We start from the raw sequence: 15,000 nt of genomic DNA on the forward strand, positions 1-15,000 counted from the left end.
CGGCGACGGCCGCACACAGAGAGCGCGCGGCATCCTTTCCTCGATCCGCCGCCGGGCCGCACCGCCCGCGCGCTGTAACACCCCCGCCGGAGCGGAGGCCACCTTCGCGCGGGGACTTAGACCGACGGCAAACCGATCGTGACCCGCGCCGGTCGCTAGTGCGCTGAGACGGTGCGCGAGCCGACTCGGCAGCGGCGCCTTAAGCGTCCGCGAACCGAGACGGCGCGCCCACGCACCCAACTGAAAGCGAGCCGGCGACCTGACGGGCCCTCCCGTTTGCCTCTCAACGGTTTCACGTACTCTTGAACTCTCTCTTCAAAGTGCTTTTCAACTTTCCCTCACGGTACTTGTCCGCTATCGGTCTCGAGACCGTATTTAGTCTTAGGTGGAGTTTACCACCCGCTTTAGGCTGCATTCCCAAACAACCCGACTCCGAGAAGACCCGAAGCGGCCAAGGCAAGCGCCCCTATGGGCCTAACACCCGCCGTGGGACGAGGCTTCGATCAGAAGGACACCGGCGCTCGCCGTCAGCCGCACTGGGACTTCCGTACGTCACAACTCGGCGCGCTCAAAAAGCGCGCAGATTCGACGCTGGACTATTCCCGGTTCACTCGCCGTTACTCAGGGAATCCCTGTTGGTTTCTTTTCCTCCGCTTAATAATATGCTTAAATTCAGCGGGTGCTCTCGCCTGAACTCAGGTCGTATGTGTCAAGCGGGCCGCTTCTTACACGGCCCGCTGGCATCGCAAGTCGTCGCCGCCGGCGCCGACCGAGCGCGTACCGTCGCCGCCTTGGCCCACGTCGGTCTTGATCTCGTGACCGGACCGACCGACCTGGACCCGCCCCTCGAACGTAGTTGAACACGTCAAGGGGTCGGCGGTGTACGGGACACGCGGTCGCGCCGAGAAAGCTCGGCGACCGCTTCAACTTGGGGCGACGCCCGGCCGTCTTCGCAGAGGCCAGGCGACGGCCCTCGGGTGAGGACGAACGCGACCCTGAGGCAGACGCGGTCCCGGGATTGACCCGAGACCGCAATTCGCGTTCAGAAGGTCGACGTTCAATGTGTTCTGCAATTCCCATTACTTCTCGCACTTGGCTGCGTCCTTCATCGACTCGCGAGCCGAGTGATCCACCGTTAAGAGTCGTCCTCCACGTTTCGCCCGGCGCCGAAGCGCGCGGACGTCACACTGTGGGATCGACCACAAAACCACCACCGACAACAACTGCACAAAAACACCAACAAACGGCGCCGAGCGACCGCCGGGCTGGGCCGGCGGCACATCGAGCGCGGTGCCCAGAAGCCACCATCGCACTCGGCTGCCTTGCTATGCCAACGTGTTACGCGTGTCGCACGGGGCGGAACCCCGATTGACGGCCGCCCTCTCGGCGGCACCCAAAGACAATTAAGTGCGCGGTCGGCCGGGGCCTACCACCACTTTCGGTAATGATCCTTCCGCAGGTTCACCTACGGAAACCTTGTTACGACTTTTACTTCCTCTAAATGATCAAGTTTGATCGTCTTCTCGACACGCCGACGCGGCCGTTGCCAGCCGCGACGGGGCCGATCCAAGGATCTCACTAAACCATTCAATCGGTAGTAGCGACGGGCGGTGTGTACAAAGGGCAGGGACGTAATCAACGCAAGTTGATGACTTGCGCTTACTGGGAATTCCTCGTTCAAGGGAAACAATTGCAAGTCCCTATCCCAATCACGAATGAGGTTCAACGGGTTACCCGGACCTTTCGGCCTAGGTTAGACACTCGCTGCTTCACTCAGTGTAGCGCGCGTGCGGCCCCGGACATCTAAGGGCATCACAGACCTGTTATTGCTCAATCTCGTGTGGCTAAACGCCACTAGTCCCTCTAAGAAGTTAGACGCCGACCGAGAAGGTCGCGTAACTATTTAGCATGCCAGAGTCTCGTTCGTTATCGGAATTAACCAGACAAATCGCTCCACCAACTAAGAACGGCCATGCACCACCACCCACAGAATCAAGAAAGAGCTTTCAATCTGTCAATCCTACCTGTGTCCGGGCCGGGTGAGTTTCCCCGTGTTGAGTCAAATTAAGCCGCAGGCTCCACTCCTGGTGGTGCCCTTCCGTCAATTCCTTTAAGTTTCAGCTTTGCAACCATACTTCCCCCGGAACCCAAAGACTTTGGTTTCCCGGAAGCTGCCGGAAAGGTCGTCATGGTAACGCCTCCCGATCGCTAGTTGGCATCGTTTATAGTCAGAACTAGGACGGTATCTGATCGTCTTCGAACCTCTGACTTTCGCTCTTGATTAAAGAAAACATTCTTGGCGAATGCTTTCGCAGTAGTTCGTCTTCCGCCGATCCAAGAATTTCACCTCTAACGGCAGAGTACGGACGCCCCCGTCTGTCCCTCTTAATCATTACCTCGTGCTCCGAAAACCAACAAAATAGAACCGAGGTCCTATTCCATTATTCCATGCAACACTATGCAGGCGAACAGCCTGCTTTGAACACTCTAATTTTTTCAAAGTAAACTTATCGGCCACCGCCGACACTCAGTCAAGAGCACCGACGGAGAACCGAAGGTGAGGCGAACGCAACCAGTGACACGCCTTGCGACGGACCGGCGGCGCTCGCCCAAAATCCAACTACGAGCTTTTCAACCGCAACAACTTTAGCATACACTGTTGGAGCTGGAATTACCGCGGCTGCTGGCACCAGACTTGCCCTCCAATGGATACTCGTTAAGAGTTTTAGGATGTACTCATTCCAATTACAGGGCCTCGTTAGAGTCCTGTATTGTTATTTTTCGTCACTACCTCCCCGTGTCGGGAATGGGTAATTTGCGCGCCTGCTGCCTTCCTTGGATGTGGTAGCCGTTTCTCAGGCTCCCTCTCCGGAATCGAACCCTGATTCCCCGTTACCCGTTATCACAAAGGTAGGCACGTAGCGTACCTTCGACAGTTGATAGGGCAGACACTTGAATGATACGTCGTCGGTGCAGAGACCGTACGATCCGCGTGGTTATCCAGAGTCATCAAACGTCACAGGACGAACCCGGTCGGTTTTGATCTGATAAAAGCGCGCCTCCCGAAGTCGGCGCTTAATGCATGTATTAGCTCTAGAATTACCACAGTTATCCACTTCGCTCACGAGACCAAATAAACCAAGACTGATTTAATGAGCCATTCGCAGTTTCGCTTTACGAGAACTCGTACTTGCACCTGCATGGCTCAATCTTTGAGACAAGCATATCACTACTGGCAGGATCAACCAGATAGCTGCGACAGCTGCGCTCGGCCCTTGCTGGGCCGCCCGGCGCGTGCTCGTCGCATTCGTTTAAGACCGAGGCGATCGCCTGCGGCCGTACTCAGCTTCGACAGTCGCTGGCCGCGACGTCCACGCTCTCGCCGGCAGTGCCAGGCGGAGCGATTTGCGTTTTTTCTTTGCTCGCCCTCTCTCGGGCTCGATCCATTCAGTTTCGCACAAACAAGAGCTCTGCCGGCCGCCTGCAGCGGTGCCTAAAACCCGGTCATAACAATGCGACCGTTCTGCTAGGCCGACAAGCGCTCAAGCCAGACGCTCGATCGAACGCCCCCTACATATTAGTCGAGACAACGGCTCGCTCATTAGCATCGCGTTTGTACTTTAACTTTTTTCGGCTCGGCTTCTTTCGACGCCGATGCCGGCGACGCAGCACTCTCTCGCCCGCCAGCCACCGAGAGATGTGTGCGCTCCGACCGGCCCCGCACGCCGCTCTTTCTTGGCTCATTCGAGTTTACTGTCTTTCGCTCTAACATGCCTTACCTAGGGTTAGGTTAGTATGCTTGCACGTTTGTACTTTAACTTTTTTCGGCTCGGCTTCTTTCTTGGCTCATTCGAGTTTACTGTCTTTCGCTCTAACATGCCTTACCTAGGGTTAGGTTAGTATGCTTGCACGTTTGTACTTTAACTTTTTTCGGCTCGGCTTCTTTCTTGGCTCATTCGAGTTTACTGTCTTTCGCTCTAACATGCCTTACCTAGGGTTAGGTTAGTATGCTTGCACGTTTGTACTTTAACTTTTTTCGTCTCGGCTTCTTTCGACGCCGATGCCGGCGACGCAGCACTCTCTCGCCCGCCAGCCACCGAGAGATGTGTGCGCTCCGACCGGCCCCGCACGCCGCTCTTTCTTGGCTCATTCGAGTTTACTGTCTTTCGCTCTAACATGCCTTACCTAGGGTTAGGTTAGTATGCTTGCACGTTTGTACTTTAACTTTTTTCGGCTCGGCTTCTTTCGACGCCGATGCCGGCGACGCAGCACTCTCTCGCCCGCCAGCCACCGAGAGATGTGTGCGCTCCGACCGGTCCCGCACGCCGCTCTTTCTTGGCTCATTCGAGTTTACTGTCTTTCGCTCTAACATGCCTTACCTAGGGTTAGGTTAGTATGCTTGCACGTTTGTACTTTAACTTTTTTCGGCTCGGCTTCTTTCGACGCCGATGCCGGCGACGCAGCACTCTCTCGCCCGCCAGCCACCGAGAGATGTGTGCGCTCCGACCGGCCCCGCACGCCGTTCTTTCTTGGCTCATTCGAGTTTACTGTCTTTCGCTCTAACATGCCTTACCTAGGGTTAGGTTAGTATGCTTGCACGTTTGTACTTTAACTTTTTTCGGCTCGGCTTCTTTCTTGGCTCATTCGAGTTTACTGTCTTTCGCTCTAACATGCCTTACCTAGGGTTAGGTTAGTATGCTTGCACGTTTGTACTTTAACTTTTTTCGGCTCGGCTTCTTTCGACGCCGATGCCGGCGACGCAGCACTCTCTCGCCCGCCAGCCACCGAGAGATGTGTGCGCTCCGACCGGCCCCGCACGCCGCTCTTTCTTGGCTCATACGAGTTTACTGTCTTTCGCTCTAACATGCCTTACCTAGGGTTAGGTTAGTATGCTTGCACGTTTGTACTTTATAACTTTTTTCGGCTCGGCTTCTTTCTTGGCTCTTTCGAGTTTACTGTCTTTCGCTCTAACATGCCTTACCTAGGGTTAGGTTAGTATGCTTGCACGTTTGTACTTTAACTTTTTTCGGCTCGGCTTCTTTCGACGCCGATGCCGGCGACGCAGCACTCTCTCGCCCGCCAGCCACCGAGAGATGTGTGCGCTCCGACCGGCCCCGCACGCCGCTCTTTCTTGGCTCATTCGAGTTTACTGTCTTTCGCTCTAACATGCCTTACCTAGGGTTAGGTTAGTATGCTTGCACGTTTGTACTTTAACTTTTTTCGGCTCGGCTTCTTTCGACGCCGATGCCGGCGATGCAGCACTCTCTCGCCCGCCAGCCACTGAGAGATGTGTGCGCTCCGACCGGCCCCGCACGCCGCTCTTTCTTGGCACATTCGAGTTTACTGTCTTTCGCTCTAACATGCCTTACCTAGGGTTAGGTTAGTATGCTTGCACGTTTGTACTTTAACTTTTTTCGGCTCGGCTTCTTTCGACGCCGATGCCGGCGACGCAGCACTCTCTCGCCCGCCAGCCACCGAGAGATGTGTGCGCTCCGACCGGCCCCGCACGCCGCTCTTTCTTGGCTCATTCGAGTTTACTGTCTTTCGCTCTAACATGCCTTACCTAGGGTTAGGTTAGTATGCTTGCACGTTTGTACTTTAACTTTTTTCGGCTCGGCTTCTTTCTTGGCTCATTCGAGTTTACTGTCTTTCGCTCTAACATGCCTTACCTAGGGTTAGGTTAGTATGCTTGCACGTTTGTACTTTAACTTTTTTCGGCTCGGCTTCTTTCGACGCCGATGCCGGCGACGCAGCACTCTCTCGCCCGCCAGCCACCGAGAGATGTGTGCGCTCCGACCGGCCCCGCACGCCGCTCTTTCTTGGCTCATTCGAGTTTATTGTCTTTCGCTCTAACATGCCGTACCTAGGGTTAGGTTAGTATGCTTGCACGTTTGTACTTTAACTTTTTTCGGCTCGGCTTCTTTCTTGGCTCATTCGAGTTTACTGTCTTTCGCTCTAACATGCCTTACCTAGGATTAGGTTAGTATGCTTGCACGTTTGTACTTTAACTTTTTTCGGCTCGGCTTCTTTCGACGCCGATGCCGGCGACGCAGCACTCTCTCGCCCGCCAGCCACCGAGAGATGTGTGCGCTCCGACCGGCCCCGCACGCCGCTCTTTCTTGGCTCATTCGAGTTTACTGTCTTTCGCTCTAACATGCCTTACCTATGGTTAGGTTAGTATGCTTGCACGTTTGTACTTTAACTTTTTTCGGTTCGGCTTCTTTCTTGGCTCATTCGAGTTTACTGTCTTTCGCTCTAACATGCCTTACCTAGGGTTAGGTTAGTATGCTTGCACGTTTGTACTTTTAACTTTTTTCGGCTTGGCTTCTTTCGACGCCGATGCCGGCGACGCAGCACTCTCTCGCCCCCCAGCCACCGAGAGATGTGTGCGCTCCGACCGGCCCCGCACGCCGCTCTTTCTTGGCTCATTCGAGTTTACTGTCTTTCGCTCTAACATGCCTTACCTAGGGTTAGGTTAGTATGTTTGCACGTTTGTACTTTAACTTTTTTCGGCTCGGCTTCTTTCGACGCCGATGCCGGCGACGCAGCACTCTCTCGACCGCCAGCCACCGAGAGATGTGTGCGCTCCGACCGGCCCCGCACGCCGCTCTTTCTTGGCTCATTCGAGTTTACTGTCTTTCGCTCTAACATGCCTTACCTAGGGTTAGGTTAGTATGCTTGCACGTTTGTACTTTAACTTTTTTCGGCTCGGCTTCTTTCTTGGCTCATTCGAGTTTACTGTCTTTCGCTCTAACATGCCTTACCTAGGGTTAGGTTAGTATGCTTGCACGTTTGTACTTTAACTTTTTTCGGCTCGGATTCTTTCGACGCCGATGCCGGCGACGCAGCACTCTCTCGCCCGCCAGCCACCGAGAGATGTGTGCGCTCCGACCGGCCCCGCACGCCGCTCTTTCTTGGCTCATTCGAGTTTACTGTCTTTCGCTCTAACATGCCTTACCTAGGGTTAGGTTAGTATGCTTGCACGTTTGTACTTTAACTTTTTTCGGCTCGGCTTCTTTCTTGGCTCATTCGAGTTTACTGTCTTTCGCTCTAACATGCCTTACCTAGGGTTAGGTTAGTATGCTTGCACGTTTGTACTTTAACTTTTTTCGGCTCGGCTTCTTTCGACGCCGATGCCGGCGACGCAGCACTCTCTCGCCCGCCAGCCACCGAGAGATGTGTGCGCTCCGACCGGCCCTGCACGCCGCTCTTTCTTGGCTCATTCGAGTTTACTGTCTTTCGCTCTAACATGCCTTACCTAGGGTTAGGTTAGTATGCTTGCACGTTTGTACTTTAACTTTTTTCGGCTCGGCTTCTTTCGACGCCGATGCCGGCGACGCAGCACTCTCTCGCCCGCCAGCCACCGAGAGATGTGTGCGCTCCGACCGGCCCCGCACGCCGCTCTTTCTTGGCTCATTCGAGTTTACTGTCTTTCGCTCTAACATGCCTTACCTAGGGTTAGGTTAGTATGCTTGCACGTTTGTACTTTAACTTTTTTCGGCTCGGCTTCTTTCTTGGCTCATTCGAGTTTACTGTCTTTCGCTCTAACATGCCTTACCTAGGGTTAGGTTAGTATGCTTGCACGTTTGTACTTTACCTTTTTTCGGCTCGGCTTCTTTCGACGCCGATGCCGGCGACGCAGCACTCTCTCGCCCGCCAGCCACCGAGAGATGTGTGCGCTCCGACCGGCCCCGCACGCCGCTCTTTCTTGGCTCATACGAGTTTACTGTCTTTCGCTCTAACATGCCTTACCTAGGGTTAGGTTAGTATGCTTGCACGTTTGTACTTTAACTTTTTTCGGCTCGGCTTCTTTCGACGCCGATGCCGGCGACGCAGCACTCTCTCGCCCGCCAGCCACCGAGAGATGTGTGCGCTCCGACCGGCCCCGCACGCCGCTCTTTCTTGGCTCATTCGAGTTTACTGTCTTTCGCTCTAACATGCCTTACCTAGGGTTAGGTTAGTATGCTTGCACGTTTGCACTTTAACTTTTTTCGGCTCGGCTTCTTTCGACGCCGATGCCGGCGACGCAGCACTCTCTCGCCCGCCAGCCACCGAGAGATGTGTGCGCTCCGACCGGCCCCGCACGCCGCTCTTTCTTGGCTCATTCGAGTTTACTGTCTTTCGCTCTAACATGCCTTACCTAGGGTTAGGTTAGTATGCTTGCACGTTTGTACTTTAACTTTTTTCGGCTCGGCTTCTTTCGACGCCGATGCCGGCGACGCAGCACTCTCTCGCCCGCCAGCCACCGAGAGATGTGTGCGCTCCGACCGGCCCCGCACGCCGCTCTTTCTTGGCTCATTCGAGTTTACTGTCTTTCGCTCTAACATGCCTCACCTAGGGTTAGGTTAGTATGAGAGAGTGCTGCGTCGCCGGCATCGGCGTCGAAAGAAGCCGAGCCGAAAAAAGTTAAAGTACAAACGTGCAAGCATACTAACCTAACCCTAGGTAAGGCATGTTAGAGCGAAAGACAGTAAACTCGTATGAGCCAAGAAAGAGCGGCGTGCGGGGCCGGTCGGAGCGCACACATCTCTCGGTGGCTGGCGGGCGAGAGAGTGCTGCGTCGCCGGCATCGGCGTCGAAAGAAGCCGAGCCGAAAAAAGGTAAAGTACAAACGTGCAAGCATACTAACCTAACCCTAGGTAAGGCATGTTAGAGCGAAAGACAGTAAACTCGAATGAGCCAAGAAAGAAGCCGAGCCGAAAAAAGTTAAAGTACAAACGTGCAAGCATACTAACCTAACCCTAGGTAAGGCATGTTAGAGCGAAAGACAGTAAACTCGAATGAGCCAAGAAAGAGCGGCGTGCGGGGCCGGTCGGAGCGCACACATCTCTCGGTGGCTGGCGGGCGAGAGAGTGCTGCGTCGCCGGCATCGGCGTCGAAAGAAGCCGAGCCGAAAAAAGTTAAAGTACAAACGTGCAAGCATACTAACCTAACCCTAGGTAAGGCATGTTAGAGCGAAAGACAGTAAACTCGAATGAGCCAAGAAAGAGCGGCGTGCGGGGCCGGTCGGAACGCACACATCTCTCGGTGGCTGGCGGGCGAGAGAGTGCTGCGTCGCCGGCATCGGCGTCGAAAGAAGCCGAGCCGAAAAAAGTTAAAGTACAAACGTGCAAGCATACTAACCTAACCCTAGGTAAGGCATGTTAGAGCGAAAGACAGTAAACTCGAATGAGCCAAGAAAGAAGCCGAGCCGAAAAAAGTTAAAGTACAAACGTGCAAGCATACTAACCTAACCCTAGGTAAGGCATGTTAGAGCGAAAGACAGTAAACTCGAATGAGCCAAGAAAGAGCGGCGTGCGGGGCCGGTCGGAGCGCACACATCTCTCGGTGGCTGGCGGGCGAGAGAGTGCTGCGTCGCCGGCATCGGCGTCGGAAGAATCCGAGCCGAAAAAAGTTAAAGTACAAACGTGCAAGCATACTAACCTAACCCTAGGTAAGGCATGTTAGAGCGAAAGACAGTAAACTCGAATGAGCCAAGAAAGAAGCCGAGCCGAAAAAAGTTAAAGTACAAACGTGCAAGCATACTAACCTAACCCTAGGTAAGGCATGTTAGAGCGAAAGACAGTAAACTCGAATGAGCCAAGAAAGAGCGGCGTGCGGGGCCGGTCGGAGCGCACACATCTCTCGGTGGCTGGCGGTCGAGAGAGTGCTGCGTCGCCGGCATCGGCGTCGAAAGAAGCCGAGCCGAAAAAAGTTAAAGTACAAACGTGCAAACATATGTTAGAGCGAAAGACAGTAAACTCGAATGAGCCAAGAAAGAAGCCGAGCCGAAAAAAGTTAAAGTACAAACGTGCAAGCATACTAACCTAACCCTAGGTAAGGCATGTTAGAGCGAAAGACAGTAAACTCGAATGAGCCAAGAAAGAGCGGCGTGCGGGGCCGGTCGGAGCGCACACATCTCTCGGTGGCTGGCGGGCGAGAGAGTGCTGCGTCGCCGGCATCGGCGTCGGAAGAATCCGAGCCGAAAAAAGTTAAAGTACAAACGTGCAAGCATACTAACCTAACCCTAGGTAAGGCATGTTAGAGCGAAAGACAGTAAACTCGAATGAGCCAAGAAAGAGCGGCGTGCGGGGCCGGTCGGAGCGCACACATCTCTCGGTGGCTGGCGGTCGAGAGAGTGCTGCGTCGCCGGCATCGGCGTCGAAAGAAGCCGAGCCGAAAAAAGTTAAAGTACAAACGTGCAAACATACTAACCTAACCCTAGGCAAGGCATGTTAGAGCGAAAGACAGTAAACTCGAATGAGCCAAGAAAGAGCGGCGTGCGGGGCCGGTCGGAGCGCACACATCTCTCGGTGGCTGGGGGGCGAGAGAGTGCTGCGTCGCCGGCATCGGCGTCGAAAGAAGCCAAGCCGAAAAAAGTTAAAAGTACAAACGTGCAAGCATACTAACCTAACCCTAGGTAAGGCATGTTAGAGCGAAAGACAGTAAACTCGAATGAGCCAAGAAAGAAGCCGAACCGAAAAAAGTTAAAGTACAAACGTGCAAGCATACTAACCTAACCATAGGTAAGGCATGTTAGAGCGAAAGACAATAAACTCGAATGAGCCAAGAAAGAGCGGCGTGCGGGGCCGGTCGGAGCGCACACATCTCTCGGTGGCTGGCGGGCGAGAGAGTGCTGCGTCGCCGGCATCGGCGTCGAAAGAAGCCGAGCCGAAAAAAGTTAAAGTACAAACGTGCAAGCATACTAACCTAACCCTAGGTAAGGCATGTTAGAGCGAAAGACAGTAAACTCGAATGAGCCAAGAAAGAGCGGCGTGCGGGGCCGGTCGGAGCGCACACATCTCTCGGTGGCTGGCGGGCGAGAGAGTGCTGCGTCGCCGGCATCGGCTTCGAAAGAAGCCCAGCCGAAAAAAGTTAAAGTACAAACGTGCAAGCATACTAACCTAACCCTAGGTAAGGCATGTTAGAGCGAAAGACAGTAAACTCGAATGTGCCAAGAAAGAGCGGCGTGCGGGGCCGGTCGGAGCGCACACATCTCTCGGTGGCTGGCGGGCGAGAGAGTGCTGCGTCGCCGGCATCGGCGTCGAAAGAATCCGAGCCGAAAAAAGTTAAAGTACAAACGTGCAAGCATACTAACCTAACCCTAGGTAAGGCATGTTAGAGCGAAAGACAGTAAACTCGAATGAGCCAAGAAAGAAGCCGAGCCGAAAAAAGTTAAAGTACAAACGTGCAAGCATACTAACCTAACCCTAGGTAAGGCATGTTAGAGCGAAAGACAGTAAACTCGAATGAGCCAAGAAAGAGCGGCGTGCGGGGCCGGTCGGAGCGCACACATCTCTCGGTGGCTGGCGGTCGAGAGAGTGCTGCGTCGCCGGCATCGGCGTCGAAAGAAGCCGAGCCGAAAAAAGTTAAAGTACAAACGTGCAAACATACTAACCTAACCCTAGGTAAGGCATGTTAGAGCGAAAGACAGTAAACTCGAATGAGCCAAGAAAGAGCGGCGTGCGGGGCCGGTCGGAGCGCACACATCTCTCGGTGGCTGGGGGGCGAGAGAGTGCTGCGTCGCCGGCATCGGCGTCGAAAGAAGCCAAGCCGAAAAAAGTTAAAAGTACAAACGTGCAAGCATACTAACCTAACCCTAGGTAAGGCATGTTAGAGCGAAAGACAGTAAACTCGAATGAGCCAAGAAAGAAGCCGAACCGAAAAAAGTTAAAGTACAAACGTGCAAGCATACTAACCTAACCATAGTTAAGGCATGTTAGAGCGAAAGACAGTAAACTCGAATGAGCCAAGAAAGAGCGGCGTGCGGGGCCGGTCGGAGCGCACACATCTCTCGGTGGCTGGCGGGCGAGAGAGTGCTGCGTCGCCGGCATCGGCGTCGAAAGAAGCCGAGCCGAAAAAAGTTAAAGTACAAACGTGCAAGCATACTAACCTAATCCTAGGTAAGGCATGTTAGAGCGAAAGACAGTAAACTCGAATGAGCCAAGAAAGAAGCCGAGCCGAAAAAAGTTAAAGTACAAACGTGCAAGCATACTAACCTAACCCTAGGTAAGGCATGTTAGAGCGAAAGACAATAAACTCGAATGAGCCAAGAAAGAGCGGCGTGCGGGGCCGGTCGGAGCGCACACATCTCTCGGTGGCTGGCGGGCGAGAGAGTGCTGCGTCGCCGGCATCGGCTTCGAAAGAAGCCCAGCCGAAAAAAGTTAAAGTACAAACGTGCAAGCATACTAACCTAACCCTAGGTAAGGCATGTTAGAGCGAAAGACAGTAAACTCGAATGAGCCAAGAAAGAAGCCGAGCCGAAAAAAGTTAAAGTACAAACGTGCAAGCATACTAACCTAACCCTAGGTAAGGCATGTTAGAGCGAAAGACAGTAAACTCGAATGAGCCAAGAAAGAGCGGCGTGCGGGGCCGGTCGGAGCGCACACATCTCTCGGTGGCTGGCGGGCGAGAGAGTGCTGCGTCGCCGGCATCGGCGTCGAAAGAAGCCGAGCCGAAAAAAGTTAAAGTACAAACGTGCAAGCATACTAACCTAACCCTAGGTAAGGCATGTTAGAGCGAAAGACAGTAAACTCGAATGTGCCAAGAAAGAGCGGCGTGCGGGGCCGGTCGGAGCGCACACATCTCTCAGTGGCTGGCGGGCGAGAGAGTGCTGCGTCGCCGGCATCGGCGTCGAAATAAGCCGAGCCGAAAAAAGTTAAAGTACAAACGTGCAAGCATACTAACCTAACCCTAGGTAAGGCATGTTAGAGCGAAAGACAGTAAACTCGAATGAGCCAAGAAAGAGCGGCGTGCGGGGCCGGTCGGAGCGCACACATCTCTCGGTGGCTGGCGGGCGAGAGAGTGCTGCGTCGCAGGCATCGGCGTCGAAAGAAGCCGAGCCGAAAAAAGTTAAAGTACAAACGTGCAAGCATACTAACCTAACCCTAGGTAAGGCATGTTAGAGCGAAAGACAGTAAACTCGAAAGAGCCAAGAAAGAAGCCGAGCCGAAAAAAGTTAAAGTACAAACGTGCAAGCATACTAACCTAACCCTAGGTAAGGCATGTTAGAGCGAAAGACAGTAAACTCGTATGAGCCAAGAAAGAGCGGCGTGCGGGGCCGGTCGGAGCGCACACATCTCTCGGTGGCTGGCGGGCGAGAGAGTGCTGCGTCGCCGGCATCGGCGTCGAAAGAAGCCGAGCCGAAAAAAGTTAAAGTACAAACGTGCAAGCATACTAACCTAACCCTAGGTAAGGCATGTTAGAGCGAAAGACAGTAAACTCGAATGAGCCAAGAAAGAAGCCGAGCCGAAAAAAGTTAAAGTACAAACGTGCAAGCATACTAACCTAACCCTAGGTAAGGCATGTTAGAGCGAAAGACAGTAAACTCGAATGAGCCAAGAAAGAGCGGCGTGCGGGGCCGGTCGGAGCGCACACATCTCTCGGTGGCTGGCGGGCGAGAGAGTGCTGCGTCGCCGGCATCGGCGTCGAAAGAAGCCGAGCCGAAAAAAGTTAAAGTACAAACGTGCAAGCATACTAACCTAACCCTAGGTAAGGCATGTTAGAGCGAAAGACAGTAAACTCGAATGAGCCAAGAAAGAAGCCGAGCCGAAAAAAGTTAAAGTACAAACGTGCAAGCATACTAACCTAACCCTAGGTAAGGCATGTTAGAGCGAAAGACAGTAAACTCGAATGAGCCAAGAAAGAACGGCGTGCGGGGCCGGTCGGAGCGCACACATCTCTCGGTGGCTGGCGGGCGAGAGAGTGCTGCGTCGCCGGCATCGGCGTCGAAAGAAGCCGAGCCGAAAAAAGTTAAAGTACAAACGTGCAAGCATACTAACCTAACCCTAGGTAAGGCATGTTAGAGCGAAAGACAGTAAACTCGAATGAGCCAAGAAAGAGCGGCGTGCGGGGCCGGTCGGAGCGCACACATCTCTCGGTGGCTGGCGGGCGAGAGAGTGCTGCGTCGCCGGCATCGGCGTCGAAAGAAGCCGAGCCGAAAAAAGTTAAAGTACAAACGTGCAAGCATACTAACCTAACCCTAGGTAAGGCATGTTAGAGCGAAAGACAGTAAACTCGAATGAGCCAAGAAAGAGCGGCGTGCGGGGCCGGTCGGAGCGCACACATCTCTCGGTGGCTGGCGGGCGAGAGAGTGCTGCGTCGCCGGCATCGGCGTCGAAAGAAGCCGAGCCGAAAAAAGTTAAAGTACAAACGTGCAAGCATACTAACTCAACCCTAGGTAAGGCATGTTAGAGCGAAAGACAGTAAACTCGAATGAGCCAAGAAAGAAGCCGACCCGAAAAAAGTTAAAGTACAAACGTGCAAGCATACTAACCTAACCCTAGGTAAGGCATGTTAGAGCGAAAGACAGTAAACTCGAATGAGCCAAGAAAGAAGCCGAGCCGAAAAAAGTTAAAGTACAAACGTGCAAGCATACTAACCTAACCCTAGGTAAGGCATGTTAGAGCGAAAGACAGTAAACTCGAATGAGCCAAAAAAGAGCGGCGTGCGGGGCCGGTCGGAGCGCACACATCTCTCGGTGGCTGGCGGGCGAGAGAGTGCTGCGTCGCCGGCATCGGCGTCGAAAGAAGCCGAGCCGAAAAAAGTTAAAGTACAAACGCGATGCTAATGAGCGAGCCGTTGTCTCGACTAATATGTAGGGGGCGTTCGATCGAGCGTCTGGCTTGAGCGCTTGTCGGCCTAGCAGAACGGTCGCATTGTTATGACCGGGTTTTAGGCACCGCTGCAGGCGGCCGGCAGAGTTCTTGTTTGTGCGAAACTGAATGGATCGAGCCCGAGAGAGGGCGAGCAAAGAAAAAACGCAAATCGCTCCGCCTGGCACTGCCGGCGAGAGCGTGGACGTCGCGGCCAGCGACTGTCGAAGCTGAGTACGGCCGCAGGCGATCGCCTCGGTCTTAAACGAATGCGACGAGCACGCGCCGGGCGGCCCAGCAAGGGCCGAGCGCAGCTGTCGCAGCTATCTGGTTGATCCTGCCAGTAGTGATATGCTTGTCTCAAAGATTGAGCCATGCAGGTGCAAGTACGAGTTCTCGTAAAGCGAAACTGCGAATGGCTCATTAA

The 15,000-nt window shown here is 53.9% G+C and overlaps 3 non-coding genes and 1 pseudogene across 3 annotated transcripts in view; 1 reads left to right on the plus strand and 3 right to left on the minus strand.

The window, feature by feature from the left end:
- The window catches only part of LOC144430942 (large subunit ribosomal RNA), a 3,199-nt pseudogene extending 2,496 nt beyond the window's left edge, over positions 1 to 703 (minus strand).
- A 287-nt stretch (positions 704 to 990) lies between these two features.
- Positions 991 to 1,144, minus strand: LOC144430846 (5.8S ribosomal RNA). Its single transcript, XR_013479762.1, has one exon. It is a non-coding gene; the product is annotated as a 5.8S ribosomal RNA (ribosomal RNA).
- Positions 1,145 to 1,442: 298 nt separating this feature from the next.
- On the minus strand, positions 1,443 to 3,252 carry LOC144430861 (small subunit ribosomal RNA). The gene has a single exon (XR_013479775.1). It is a non-coding gene; the product is annotated as a small subunit ribosomal RNA (ribosomal RNA).
- An 11,645-nt stretch (positions 3,253 to 14,897) lies between these two features.
- The window catches only part of LOC144430876 (small subunit ribosomal RNA), a 1,810-nt gene continuing 1,707 nt past the window's right edge, over positions 14,898 to 15,000 (plus strand). Inside the window, exon 1 of the ribosomal RNA XR_013479789.1 lies at positions 14,898 to 15,000. This exon is cut by the window's right edge and continues 1,707 nt beyond it. This is a non-coding gene — a ribosomal RNA (small subunit ribosomal RNA).

This window comes from Styela clava, chromosome 12 (genome assembly GCF_964204865.1).
Source record: "Styela clava chromosome 12, kaStyClav1.hap1.2, whole genome shotgun sequence".
NCBI classification, from domain to species: domain Eukaryota; kingdom Metazoa; phylum Chordata; class Ascidiacea; order Stolidobranchia; family Styelidae; genus Styela; species Styela clava.